Here is a 15,527-nt window from a genome sequence, read left to right on the forward strand (position 1 = left end):
CCTTTGCACCCACTCGATAACAATGCAACATACAGAGGGAAACTGAGGCATGCCTAGAATTTACAGAAATATTGCAGAAAATTCCCACTTTGTCACACCATGTGCCCTAGATGCAGGCCAGAGATCAAACCTGGGTTACCTCGCACTTGCTAACAAAGTGTTTTCTGCCAACTTCCTTTAACACATCCTACCCCACAAATCAGTCTGGGAATTTGATTTGTATCAATTCAACCACAAATCATTAAAAGCATGTGCTCCTAAACTGAACTGTGCCAAAACGGCATGCATTTCCAGTACTGCTTCCATCCACTCTATTCTATGAAGACAAATCTGGAAGCAGTAAAGGAGGGTGTGGAAGCAGTGTCAGTTAGCAGAGCTTCTAGGCTAACTACCATTTATTCAGCCCCACCGATGTCAAAAGGAAGTGCAGAAATGTCAATCCATTTTCAACCACTGTGTCCCTGGGAGCTCAGAAGATCCCCTTAAGTTTATACATTGGAAATGCAATCTTTGGAACTCTAGCTTCTTCTTCTAGTATACCTCCCCACTTCTGTCCCCCGCCAAAAAACAGTTTGATCACAGTTCCAGACAGCAACATGACCAATCCCAATATAGCCCCTGAGAAGCTTCCTCAATGGATGTTTCCAATCTGACAGAGATGAAATGGGAAATCTACTTGAGAATGATGGAGGTTAAACAAATAAAAAAATCAATCCGGTGAAAGATTTGCTTACAATTATGTCTTGCCAGAGACCGTTAGGTATCTGGATTTAGCTTCCCCTGAATTATGAGAGAAGTCAAGGAAACAGAAAGTTATTATTAAACTAGAGAAGGAACTGAATCAAAACCACAAATCCAACCATCCCCAAACTTTGAGGAAGTTCTGATCTGGTGAATGACTTTGCTTTTGGTCCCTGCTTCTGTCTTGGGCCAGACCAGAAGTCTTGATCCAAATCTCCGTGAACTTTGGGAAGGTTTGGATCTGGATCTACATTTGACATTTATGGCTTTGATCCATCTTTGTTTTAAACCTTTTGAGCTAATTCTGGTTCCCCCACTTCAGTTGCACAACAGGGAGTCCTGTTCTGTCACTACATATGGCAAAACCATAAAGCCAGTTCTGGCATTCAGCTATGTGAAGGGGAAGACAGACTAGCTTAGCCACTTGAGCAGTGCAAAGGAGAAACAGCAGGGCCAAGGATCCAACTCTGTTTATTGGAGAGGGGTAGAGGGGGTGGAGGGCGTTAACACTGATTTAGCTCAAACTTCTGATGAACACTAGAGGGAAAAGTTCTCTTTGTGAAGACGCTATTCAGGGCAAGAGCCCAGCTGACAGCTGGCAGGAGAGCAAACAGCCTGGTGTTAGCACTCCACCTAACAAACCCCCTGTTAATACTTAACTAGCCGCAGTAGCCAAGCACACCAGCCTTCAACTGAGGGCTGGGAAAATTTCCTCTCCAGACTGTCAGTGAAAAAAAGTCTTGATATTTATATTTCTAAAATAGAAAAACAGAAGAAAATGGCGCTTTCTCAAAGAAACTGCTCAACAAGCCTGTCAAATTCTCTTAAAAAACCCAAAAGTAGCAAAAAGGGGCAGATATATTTATTTTTCATTTTGAAGCTCACCGTTAGCACATCCAAACAACATAGTGGTTTAATGTGAAATCCCCACACATAAAACTTGTAGCCCACCATTAGAAAAACACTAGATTGGTTCTGTATCCACATACACAGGACCCCAAAGCAGCAGTGTATGGGGAAAACCAGTAGACTTGGCAGGTATGAAAGTGTTTATTGTTAAAGATACTTCACCTATGAGCTCAGGCATTTCTGCTAACATTCCAGAGCTACTGCAACTTGTTTATTAAGAGTAACTCTGGTGGGAGTTGCCATATGGTTCCCTTCCCAAGATGGGATTTGATTGCATTTTATTATAGTAGGAGACATTTCATGATATGGTCAAGCGCATCGTAACTAGAGCTGGTTGCAAAACGTCGAGTCTTTTCCCTATGGAAAATGTTGACTTTTTGTCAAAAAAATTAAAAAACTGAACATTTGGCCAAACAGGTTTGGTTTTCAGGTTTTAGATTTTTTAACTAAAAGTTGACAATTTTCAAAGAAAGGGCCTTGGCATGTTGGTCGTCTAACTAAAAATTAACAATTTTTGAGGAAAGGAGACACATTCAGAGAAAACTTTCATTTAGCTGAAAACCCAATTCTCCATCAAAAAAAATTAGTTGGAGACTTTTGGCCACTCGTAATATCACTAGACGTTTGACTTCAGTATCTTTTTCTTATTATACTGATTGACCAAGGGTTTCAGACATAACTCTCTGAATGCGTCAATTCTGAGTTCTTGAGGCCTGCAAGAACTTCCTGATCTCAAATGGAAGTGCTCAGCACTTTCTCAAAATAAGGCCCTTAGGGTTTCTCACATTGGGCACCCAATGGCAACAAAAATCACTAGCCGCTTTTTAGAAATAGTTGTGGTTATTGATTATTTGTATTGCCTTAGCTCTGAGACACCAATCAGCTTCACAGCCCTATAGTGCTGGGCATAGCTGGTCCATCCACATGAATACAGTTGCAAGATCTGACCCTAGATTAAGACAAGATGTGACAACTTTGTGGATGGTGCTGTAGAGATCCAATTCTGCAAGAGGTTAAGTGCTTCCCAGGAGTTAAAGCAATACAGCACCTCTCAGAGGCACTCAGCACCTTTCAGGATTAGGGCTAAGTGAGCGCAATACTTTACACAACAAAACTCACATTTGCTTTGCCTTGATTTAGACTCAATCCAGTGATTTAACCACAAGACCATCTTTCGTCTTTCCACCAGCATTTCCTCTAGAAATCTAGTTCGCCTAGATTTGGGTCCCAATCAGCTGCTCTTCACCGAGGGGCTCATCTTGCACAGGCACTGGGAAATCTGAAGGATGGGGTTGGGGTGTCTGTGTCTGATGTGCACTAGAACTAGACTTCTTCTGGGGCAATACCTAATTCTTTTCTTTCTTTTTTTGTTTGTCTGCATCATAGATGCCCACCTCAAGAGTTACTGGGGATTGTGTCTGTATTAACCACGTGATCGTTACTTTGGAGCACCAAACAGAAATAATCATATTTCTTGTTCTTTTGTTTCCTGGAAAGGTCACTACCTTTCCAAAAGGCAAAACGTCTCACTGCTCGGGGCAGTAGTACGAAGAAGACAATGTGATGCCTATGGTTGTGCCTTTGTATGGAAACTTGTCAAGAGCTGCACTGTTGACCACTGGCTGGAGAGCCCTTAAGGGCAGATATTTGAGTGGCTGTGCTCACAAGGACCAAACATGTTTTTAGTGGGTTTCATTTTTCTAACAATGGTGCTAATATTGCCAAAGCCACCGATGGCACTTTCGCAAGAATGTTCTTTACCGATTGCTTGAACTTGCTACTGAAGTGTGACCGTTTTTCATAAAACAATGGTGGGCACTGTCAAACCAAATATTAACTCTTCATATCTGCTCTGTCAAGGCCTTTTGAATGTACCTGATTGGTAGGAAAAAAATCTCTGCTAGTTGCCTGCCACAGTAGCCAGTGATGTCATCGAAAAGGAACAAAGCTTTCCATTGTTCCAGTCTCTGTCAAAGAAAAGAGGGATCCATCCAATCAATGCATTTTAGTCTTCGGGCCATCATTGATATATTTTACATTTGCTAATTGCAGCTCCTTGGAGAGTCTGTGGGGTGGGGCATGTATAGGGTGTGGAATTCAGTACTGGAAGACAGAAAGGTAAGACAATCATTTTATTTATTAAGGGCTTCCTAAGGCACAGCCTATATTAAAGGGGTGGTGTGCAGTTGCAATGCTCCAAGTGGAACACTGGAAGACAGACTGCAGAATGGCTCCTTGGCAGACACCCAGCTTGCTATGACCCACCCTGCAGACAAATGGCTAGCCAGCTCTGCTGCCAAGAGTATTGGTGGGAGAAAGGACAGTCCTGCCTCTCTCCTACGTCTCCAGCCCTTTTAGTATGCCAAGGAAGTACACACAGGTCCTGTGCTCCCCTGAGCAAGGCAAGGAAGCTCCTTATTATTACACTGTTGCCAACTGTTGCATTTTTATCATGAGTGTCACAATATTTTACTCAAAGGCCCAGCTCCTGAAGGCAAGTGATGATTTGAGAATCTTGACTTTTCTTTTTTTAAAATATGGAAGTTTCCAGCCATCATAATTGAGGTGAAAAGGGAGAAAATATAACCTCAGATCTCCAAAACCAAAAGGGAAATAAGAAGAACTTAAAACTTCTTTAATCCCCTCCCTTCCTCCCAAACCCTCATGCTTTTTAAGACTATCTCATGTTGCTTTGACTGACTGATTTTTTGAGTGCTTGGGCTATCTAGCCCTAAGAGATTAACACACAAAGGATCATCATATTAATTGTGGCAAATGTACTCTGCCTGCAGCAAGCCTGCACTTGACTACGCAGATGAGCATTTCTGTGTTCAAGGTGAGGCTCTGTAAGCTCCAGCAGCTACAGTCGGCATTCGCAAATATGAGTTTTCTGCATGTGCACCCATTGCATCTTCCAATGAAAATGTAGCTTATAAATAGCCGCATTATATTTTAATAATTTTTGACTAATTCCTAATGATGACAAGCCTTCCCGCATGCTGCCTCCTCACTTTGTGAGCCCATGGTTGGTATTAATTAATTATTATTATTATTATTATTCATTGGTATTGTGATAATACCTAGGAACTGTAATAATGGCTCAGGCCCCATTGTGCTAGATACTATACAAACAGTGCACACTGTCTGGCTGGGCATCTGAAAAGTAGAAATGGCTTTACAACATGCCTGGGAATAAGTTTTTCACAATGAAGTTTTAAAATTTGTTTTAAAGTAGAGTGTGTTCAGATCAATTCATGATATCCTGCTCAAACTAATTCAAGGTGATTTGCAAAAGTTGTGAACCTGAGACCTAAAAGCTTTATGTGTAATCAAGTATTTTCCAGCTCTGGTTGAAAAGTATTTTCTTTTTGGAACTGGATTTTATTTAACAAGGCTCTGGTTTCATCACAACAATTTTTCCAATATGGACTTGTTTTCTGTTTAATTTTGATAACAAAGAAAGGAAATCTGCAGGACACATATCACAATAGAAATATCCTGAACCCTCTGGCCCATTTCACATAAGCCACTAATAATAATAAATAATAATAATATTTCTATACTGCAGTTCATCTTATGATCTCAAGTGGGTTAGCAAGCATTTTTTAAAATTATTTTCTGATTTAGAGAAGCATAAACAAGTGCCCACTCGAAGCTCAGAACAGTCACCCCCCCAAAAAAAAATTACATTGCCTTGCTCTTTCAGACATAATATTTACATAACCAGCAGGTTAAACAGACCTGAGAACCTGTTCAACCCTCCCCACTCTTTACATACCTAGGAGAAAAGATGAGTGCCCAGATTGTTAACAGATCCAGGCTCTGGTAGAGCAAGGTGTAGAGTGAATCCCAAAGGCAAAGATCCAGCTCCCATACCTCAGTTGAGCATAGCTGCTGCAGTATAGTACTGGGGGAGACAGGGGGTTGTCTTCCTGGTTGCTACTTCTCAAATCATTGAGGGCTGCACAGGGAAGGCAAACACCTTGGATTTCTCTCAGGAATTGCCTGGGAGCCCACTGCAGATTCTAGATCACTGAGGTAATTTGCTTCCAGAGTGAAACTGCACTTAACAGTCTGGTTGGAGCATTCTGCACTGCTTCAGTTTGCCAGTGGTCTCAGTGTGCAGCCCCAGACAGAGCACATTATATTAATCTGCACTCGTCTAAGGCAGAGAGGAAAAAAGTGCCATTGGCCACTGTCATTCCCTGAGCATTCAGAAGACCAGAATCTAATAACGCACCGAGTGTGCACTCCTATATTACAATCACAGTCTTTCAGCAATCACAGGCCTTCAGCTGGGGGCAGTGGCATAATTTCTGGTTACAACCCCCAACCAGCTTTCTTTCCTCCCTGGTCAGAGTCGCTGTCAGCCAGCCCTCACCCAAGCCCTAAGCTCATGAAGACACTGAAATATTCCTTCCACTGCACCAGCCAGATCAGAAGTGAAAGAGACTTGGACCTGGGTGTCATCAGCAGGCTGAATACATTGCACATCTCTTCACTAGCACCCCCGTCCCCTCCATCACAGCAGTCTCATGTACACATTGAATAATGGGTAGGGTGACCAAATGTCCCGATTTTATAGGGACAGTCCCGATTTTGGGGGCTTTTTCTTATATAGGCACCTATTAAAAAATAGGTGGGGGTGCCCCCCAACCCGCTCTCCCGATTTTTTACATTTGCTATCTGGTCACCCTAACAACAGGTGACAAAGTAGACCTCTGTGCGTGCATCCTTCATGAGAGAGGTCTCAGGACAGAAGAGCACTTTCCCACTGCTCCTCTCTGGGTCCTCTCAGAACAAATGGAATCAGCACCTATATATCAGAAGTCTGCTAGGGCCTGCAGATGTTTTCACGTGCTCCTGGTCAAGCGTATGAATGGCTGCTGACAGATCGAAATGAAATCAGCACTGTCATTCTGTCATCATCTGCAGACAGGAGAATATCATTGACTAAAGCAAATGGTATGGTTTCTACCCCACATTCAGGCCTAAAGCCAGCTCATGTCTCTCAATGATTCTGAAATACTCTAGAGTATAATTCCCTTTGGCCACACAGTCCTCCGCACACCTTGTTAGATAATTGCTAATATGCCCGCACTGCTGGACATGTGAAATGTTAGAGGTTCAATATTTTCAAGAGGTCTTCTGAATTTTAACACATCTTTAGGACCAAGTCCAGCTATAGCAGATGGTAACATACCTGGACATCCATCCAACTGTGGTCATCAGCAGGTCCCCTGCTGAACGGGCATGTGGCTGCTACTGTGAGCAGGTCACATCTGAAGCAGTTATGCATGAGAATCCATTCTGTTCATGGAGAAGGGCAAGGATGCGCTGCTTCACCCTGTTGACACTGTTGCACTTGTGTCAATTCAAATTCATGTGAAGTGCATACAAACCAGTAATTATTGAAGCAGTAACATATAACAATGTCTGACATCTAAGCAACAACACATCACAGCGTGTGTATTCATCAGTTGGGGAATAGTCAGAGAGACCATAGCTACTGGGCTAAAGTTTGTATAAAGCACATGCCTTGTGTCTCGAAGAGATCTGAGTTCAAAGCCTGTGTTAAAATAATACATGCATGAAACTGAGCTTGTTGGTCTCATCGTAGTCCTGCCATATTTGCCACATCACAGAACTCTGAGTTGTACTACATGATATGGCCTGATTGTCAAGAAAACCCCATGCCTGGGATAGCAGGTGTGCTGAGCACAGTGTTGGGTTTTTTTTGAAAAAGTGAACCTCAAGTCTTAGTATTTCCCACAGGCATCTGGGAGCTCAGGAGTCATCTCCTAATCTCATTCTGCTGCTCCGTGGGCTGATCAGAGCTTTCCGATTCAAGAACAAAGGACTGGCTAGCATGAGTCAACAGTGATATTTTTGTCCATACCTCTGAACTCATCAAAACTCAAATGGAGACTGGGGACAAAAGACCACGTGCTGGATTATGTGCATTAGCAACTTCATTATAAATCATTATCCCTGCAAGGAGCCCTCAGGTGTGAAAGAAACTGCTGTCCTTGGGCTGCAATAGCCCAGGATTGTTGTCTTTTGGAGCACCCTACCAGATGCATCTTCTTGTCTGGGCTGCTGGACCAGTTGGTGCCTGATGTGGGAGGTTATTTATGGGGACGGAGGTCTTCCCCATTGCACTGTGTTGGGAGTGGAATTTTGCTGGAGCTCTTCCTGGGAGTTTATTGCTGGGTAATATTGTTTTTTAAATAACATCAAAGGCACCCAGAGTAGCAGATGGGCATGACACAGTATGTTGTTCTCCATTGCAATAAATAAAATAGTCTGTTCATAATTCTGCATTCCCATTGCAAATAATTGAAAACCAAAAGGAAACTAGAACAAGGGAGCTTCCTATGTAAGGGACACCTTGAGAATTTTGCCAGTGGCCACTTCAAGTGAGGCACTGATTGTCTCCAAAAGAAGGTCCAGCCTGTTCTCCAGTGCTGCCAGCAGCTGGTGTACAAACAGAATGGCCAGATTGAAATCAATGGGGTAACTCCACATTGACACCAGGGTAACTGAGCTCAAAATCTGGCACTGCTGGGAGGTACCGATCACAACAGATACAATCCCTTTCAATGCCTGTAAAATAAAAAATAATAACGTAGTACTGCAGTTGTATAGTTACAAATGGAAACAATAAGAGACACCTCATGGGTAAATATAACTAAGATAATCTTTAGGAAAAAAGACGTGATTATACAGTGTATTTAGTGCATCAGATTAGTTCCTAGAAAGAAGGGGATAAAATCAATTGGCACAGTTACCTAATTATGCAGCTTTTGCTTTTCTTCACAGAGACGGTAATGAAAATGGCACCTGGAAAAACCACTTTAGTTTCTCAGAGAAATCAGAACTAACAAGGGGAACATGCTCTGGTTATAGAGTATCAGTGTTCCTTTTCCTGACATCTGAAATAAAAACAATTGCAGGAGATGAGCTGCCTGGACACTTTGCTGACTCAGCCGGCGTTGTTTGTTGGTTTGCAGGCGAGCCGATGGAGCTCATCAATCTGGCAGACTCTTGAGACTCAGCACATTATGTCTGACAGGGCACACCATAAGACTATAGTATCTCTCAGCAGCATTTCCCTGGGTACTTTCTATTCTAGCTGGGCTAATGCCAGTGCAATCATTTACATTGTTACATGCTGTTATATAGACACACACTGTGAAAGGCCAGAGCTGAGGCTCCATGGCACGCTCCAGAGCATGACTAGGCATTAACTCGCTGTAAGTTAAACAGGCAGGGGGCGGAAACTTGTTAGTCTTGTCAAATAGTTTGGGAATGGAGAATATGGTTTGTTCCCTCTGCACTGTGACCCACTCCCCTCCACCCCAACACTGAGAACAAGGAGATAGTTACAGGTCTCAGAGTGATGCCTGTTGGTTGACAGGGAATGACGTAGGGGTGGGAGGGCACGTGTGACGCTCATGCAAAGGCCCCTAGGCCTCACTGAATACTGCCAAATGCATAGCTGGAAACCAGTCTGGCTCACCTGTGTGTTAGTATTATTAAAACAGGTATTAGATTGAGAGAGATGTGTTTAGTGTGTGGACTTTGTGAAATGCTTGTGAGTTGCTGCCTGCCTTAATCTCACTTACAGTATCTGTATTCCATGTTATAAGGTCGTATTTAAGTATTTGCTCTGTAACTGTAGAAGTGGTTGCTCTGAAACTGGAAACCCCCACAGCCAGGAGGGAAGCATTACTAAGCATGAAATAGGAGTTCACCAAAAGAGATGTCATTCCCTGCCCAAGAAAAGAAGGCATACAGACCCCAGATGAACCACTGTGGAATATCAGTGGACAAAAGGCTTTGTTGATTTCTCCCTCAAAAAACCACGGAGAGGGGGTGCACAAATCCTCATCCCCTCATAGGTTGAACTTTGGGGGACAGCAATAAAAATCCCTGATGGATGTGTATTGCTATGCTGCTTGGAATTTGGAGAGGGGAATATTTCTGAGCATAAGCAAGGGATCCACAAGCTGCTTAGCTTATGCTAACCCTAAAGGACTTCTAGAGCTTGCATATTACAGCAGCTTCTATTGTCTTTTGGAACCTAAGACTAACTAATTTGCGTGTGTATGTTTACCTGCTTTAATCTTATAAATAACTCTCATTCCTTTTTCCCAATTAGTAAACCTTTAGTTAGTTTATTACAGGATTGGCTTCAAGCATTGTCTTTGGTGAGAGACCTAAGATAAATTGACTGGGGTAAGTGATTGATCCTTTGGGACTGGGAGTAACCTGAACATTGTTGTGATTTTTGGTGTAAGGGACCATCTATCAGAAAGGTAGGCCTTCCTGGATGACAAGATAGACTGGAGTACCCAAAGAGACTGTCTGTCACTCCATGATAAGGCTGTTCTAGTGCTTGAGGAGTTCACACTGGATACTTGGTTGTTGAAATTTAATTATAGAACATACAACCAGCTTGGGGTTTGTGCCCTGGTTTGTAACAGTCTGCCCTGAAGTTGGCAGTCACGGTCTTGAGCTACTCCAGGCAGCGTGACAGGGTGTATGTGAAATTTCTCCTGCTCTATACACTAGTGACAAATGTGATAGTTCCAGAGATCAAGTCAATGGTTAATGAAATATGTTTTTTTTTCTTTTATATTTAACTAAAAGTTCCCCAGTCCAACACACTGTAGCTGAATGAAGAGCCTCAGTTATTGTACAGCAAGTTGCTGCCGCTGCAGCAGCCTGATTTCTGGTATCCCTTTTTAACTAAAGTAATAATTTGGATGTTTTCAGATTGCAGTTCAAAAACAAGCCAGTTCGTCACTCCTGCGAGGGAAAGGGAAGGGAGAGGGAACTGCATGGTTTCAACAGATTGGTTTGATGTCTCTGGGGTATTTTGGCTTTTCAGTAGGAAAGACTGCAAAAAAATTGCAACCCTCTCACAACTAGGGATATTGTTGTTAAATAAAAACAGGAAGCAAGCAAGCTACCTGAGTAAAAGCTTTTGCAATCTGTGTTTGATTTGGGATGTAAAGTGTACAGCACTTCTGAAAGCCAGGGTATAAAATAGTGTAATGGACCATTCTAGGGCATTTGAGCCTAAAAGTAAAGCTGTGTGAATTTTTTGCAACTAATTGTGAACCCAAGTGAAACTCACCAGATTTCAGACCTGCTGGTAAAACTGGACGATGTTTGTTTTTTCTAAACCTGTTGCTGGGACAGGGCACTGAACTGGGACTCAGGAGACCTGGATTCTATAGCCAGCTCTGCCCCCTGATCTACTTGTGTGGCCCTTGGGCAGGTCACTTCACAGCACCATGCCTCAGTTTCCCCCTCCACCTTTGTTTTGTCTCTTACTATGTGTTTGTACACATATCTATCACAATGGGGCCACAATCTTGGCTGAGGCCTGTAAGCACTATTGTAATATAAATAATATGAATAAATCTCTTGGGGCCAAAGCCAGCAGAAAGCAGAGTTATGACAATGTTAGCCAAAGTTAAGCAGTGATTAGGAACTTCTAAGTACCTCGATAAATATCAAACCCTAACAAGAAAAAAAAACTGAATAAACTTACCACTATCACACATTTGCTGAAGTCGACCATTGTGTGGGTCTACATAAGCCTGAAACTCAAAATAAATCTCGTGGGGTGTGCCAACCACACGCATCGGGAAGGTTCACTCAGAGGTGTGTAAATCTCACTGAGCGCTCTGGTTGGAAGACTGAAGCCAACTCAGGGCCTGTTTTAATAGCAGGATGATAGTTCAGTGAACAGCAAACAAGACAGGAAAGGGGAGAAAGTGGATACACAGCACGGGGGCCTGGCTAGAAGGTTCTAACTGAACCCAGTTGCCTAGTTGCCCAGCTAGAGACAGACTGGCGGGCTCCTGGCCCGAAGAGGTGCTGAAGGGTGGTGCAGCTAGCAACTGACAGGAAGACTTAGGGCCCTGATTCTGAGCTGTGACCAAGCTGAGCTCAGCACAGCTTTAGTGGGGAAAGAAACCAAGATGTATGTCACTTCATAGCTCATTGGATTCTGACGGCAGCAGGGGCCTGGCCTGGTTCATGGCATAAGCTATAGGAACCCCATAGATACTCTAACTTAGGGCTGCCTGCAACAGCTACTACGTGGGACTAGCTAGAGTACAGCGCACTTTATGCCTCCTCCTGTCCCAACGACACATGCCCTTGCACTGATGCTGTGATGAGGAGTGATAGAGCTATTCTGGTGTTGGGATCACCATGTCATGGACGGTGGCTCATCTCTCCTCCTGCCCTCCATCCATCACCTCTAATGTGGCAGAGCCCAGGTCCCTCCCAGCACTCACAGAGGGGTTTCCAGATGCTTGGTGGGGACAATGAGGGAGGTGGATGTGGTACTTCTTTTGGTTTACTTCCTGCTACCAGACAGCGGAAGAGTAACAGGGGGATCACATGCGCAGGATTCAAAAGTTATGAAGAGTGTCATGAAAATTGATTGGTTCCCTCATTTTTAAAAATCCTCTGCCATAACAGAGGAAGAATAAAAGTGTGCTTGAAAGTAAAGGACAGCACATTTAGGACAAAAAAAGGAAATTGTGGTCTGCAACATGTCATCAGCATTGAAATTCACTGCTGCAGGTGGTCATCAGAACATCTGCTGTGGCAAGATTTGAAAAGGGATGGGTAATTTTCTGAACGCAAACAGCATGCAGGCTCAGCTAGCAAAGAAATCACATTCTTCAGGGCATACTGTAGTGACCAGCAAGGGATATGTCAGTTATTATCTGCTACTAGACAGGAACATACTAGACTAGAATGGACCAGGGTTCTGAGCTGGTATGGCAAATCCTATGTTCTCTTCGTTTTTGAAGCTGAATACGCTATATTAGACCCCAATTATGCTAAGTGTCTCCATCAGCAGTCCAAAGAGGTCATTTGACCTTGCCAACTCCTTAACTCACTTAACTGTTTATTCTTAGTATTGTTCATCCTGGTATTATTTAATCCAACCTATCAACTGTATGTAGTATGGGCACCGAGAGTCAAGATTGTTAAGCAAAACTGTACTATGCAATCATTTGTTAAGCAACAGTTCTTGTTAATGAATAGTTTAGTGCCTTTGAGCTGTTGTATAGTGATGGCCGCTTGTGACCTGCTGTCTGTGGGGGCTTTAGCTGCCCTTGATTTTCACATTCAAAACCTGTCCTCATAAAGGAAAGACCGGGAGGAGGATGGTTTGTATTTGCCTTCCTCTGAATATCCTGTCAAGCAGTTTTCTTTTCAACTAAGAATCCAAACAAACAAGATAACCATAAACACAAATGGAAATCCTGTTTGTTTTCTTTGGCTGCTTCTTCATTCTAAATATAGAATTTGGTGCTGGTGAAAGGGCCCCAGTTGATAGGAATATAAAGTAAAGTCCTCTATTCATCTACAGAATGGGTACAGTCTGGATGGGGCAGTGAAAAGCTTCCTTCACTTTGCTCTGCCAGTGTACCTCAGCCCTGCCTTGAAAAGACCATCTCTAGGGGTCAGAGGGTAGGTTAGGCCCTGTTCCTATTGAAATTAATGACAACCTTCTCACTGACTTCAGTTGTGCAGGATCAGGTTCTTTTGCTGCAAATTTTGCTCTCAGTGCATTGTAAATCTGGAGTAACTCCATGAAAATTGACACGCCATTTTCACCGGTGTGCTCCAGCTGCTTTAAACCATTGCAGCAGCACAAAACAGCTATGAACTAAGCTCAACTGGACAGCTAAGCTGAATTTTCAGGTATTTTACATTACAGGCAGCCAGGGCATACCACTGAATCTAGCCAAATGGACTAACTGATGATTTACACTAGCATAACTGAGAGCAGGATTTGACCCCGTGGACCTAATTCCACAGTTGTGTTCCCTTTGGGTAGCCTTTTATACCTATGTAAGACGTTCCCTTGGAATACTCAAGCCACTGGGTGCTCAGACAACTTGGGTGTGACCATTTGCCAGCTTGGAAAATCCCCACGGCATTCAACTACCATTTGAGCCCACAGAGGGGTCAAAAAATTATTTGCACCTGCCCAAGCCTTTGAAACATCTGGCTTTGCCTTCTGTGCTGGGGCTGTGGGTAAAGTGGTCAGTTACTGTAAACCGTTTTTGCATTTGATTTTCACAGTCAAAAAAAATCTATATTCACAAAGAAAACACTAGGCAGGGGGAGTGTGTTCATCATTGCTCTTGATCTCCTCTGAGAGAGATGTTTCCATAGGATCCAGAACTCCGGCAAATAGGGTAAAGCTGCAACAGTGGAAAGCCTAAGGCTAAGGTTCACGTGGGTTCTTTTGCTGATGTCCTTGCTCACAATCAAAATTGCAAGAGATACAAATTTGCAAGATAAATACAATGGCCAGATTTTTGCCTTGTTACAAATGTGCTGTAGCTTTGCTCCATTTTCTCTCTTGCTTACTGCTGTTTTGTTGGTGAGAAGATAACTTCCAGAATATCAGCTCTCACCTTGAAGTCTGATCAAAGCATATCCCCTGGTTTTTAAAAAGAAATGGGAGATGGAGGTAGCTCTTTCGTCCAGGAACAGTTTATTTTCGTTGGAATGGTTTTGCCTATTGTAACCCAGGCGCACTCCAGTGTTCTGAAGCTTTGCCAGTTCTGATAGGTTTCCTTGACGTTACTGTAGCCGACAAGGCTAAGCACAGCTGTCTGGTGCCTGCGATTCTTAGGAGCCCTGCAGGATCTGAACAAGTCAAATAAACTGAACTTAGACATAATCGGGCCAAGGGTTTCTTCAGCCAAATCCAGTGCAAATAGGCAAGAATCAAAGTAGACACAACGGGTCAAATTAATCCCTCGTGTAACTCTGTTAACTTTAGTGAAGTTATATCAGGAATGTATTTGCTGCAGTTTGTCCTCTAAATGAATCTAAATTGTAGGGGCAGGCTAAGTAAACCAGAACCTGAGGCTCAGCCCTCAGATTTGTCTTATTTTAATATATTTAAGAATATATTAAGATCAGTGAGGAAGGTCTTTTTTTTTTTAAATTGGAAGAACATTTTGATAAATTACCAAGTTTTAGAGGCAAGTGGATCCAGAGCAGCTGGGTCAAGAGCTAGACGTGCATTCCAGATGCCTACAGCTGTCCTAGCTGTGCATAAGAGAGAGACATGTGGGCAGATCTTGATAAATTGATGCAGAATATTTAGAACCCTGAAGCCATGGTGCTACCACAGCCTGCCTAGTGTTTAAAGATTGTGGGACTGATTTTTCCTTTGTGTAAGCTGCTTGGGAGAGGGACCATCTTTTTGTTCTGTGTTTGTACAGCCCTGAGCACAATGGAGTCCTCATCCATGACTAGTGCTCCCAAGCACTACTGTAATACAAATAAATAATAATAATAGGCATTGTGCTAAAACCTTGTCAAAATTCTCTACGCACATCCATGGTCGCATTTTGCACCATCTTTGCATAGGTGTAAATGACTTACACAATGTGCAAAGTAAATGGTGAAGCAGGTTCTCTGGCTCCCAGTTGTATTTTCTGTTATAGTGAAGGTGCATTCTGGATTGGGGATGCCATTTGGAATGTAGATCATGGCCATGGTGCACAGGCTCAAGGTTCATGAGATGACATCTCATGTGGTATCACTAACTGGTCTACTGTTGAGTCAGATTCTGCTCCCAGTTACACAGATACAAATTGCGAGTAACTCCATTGGGGCAGATTCATCACTATGCTCTGGCTGCTTTGTGCCTTTGCATCAAAGGCTCTTACCCCAAAAGTCCCCCCTTAGCTGCAGTGCCTGGATTACATGCATGAGTGTTGTGCACTGTACTGAGAGCAAATAATGATTCAATGATTTTGCTTCCTTTATCACACGAGGCACAATCCTCCCCTGTACCTGAGCTTCCAAGG

This window comes from Lepidochelys kempii, chromosome 1 (genome assembly GCF_965140265.1).
Source record: "Lepidochelys kempii isolate rLepKem1 chromosome 1, rLepKem1.hap2, whole genome shotgun sequence".
Classification (NCBI taxonomy): Eukaryota; Metazoa; Chordata; order Testudines; family Cheloniidae; genus Lepidochelys; species Lepidochelys kempii.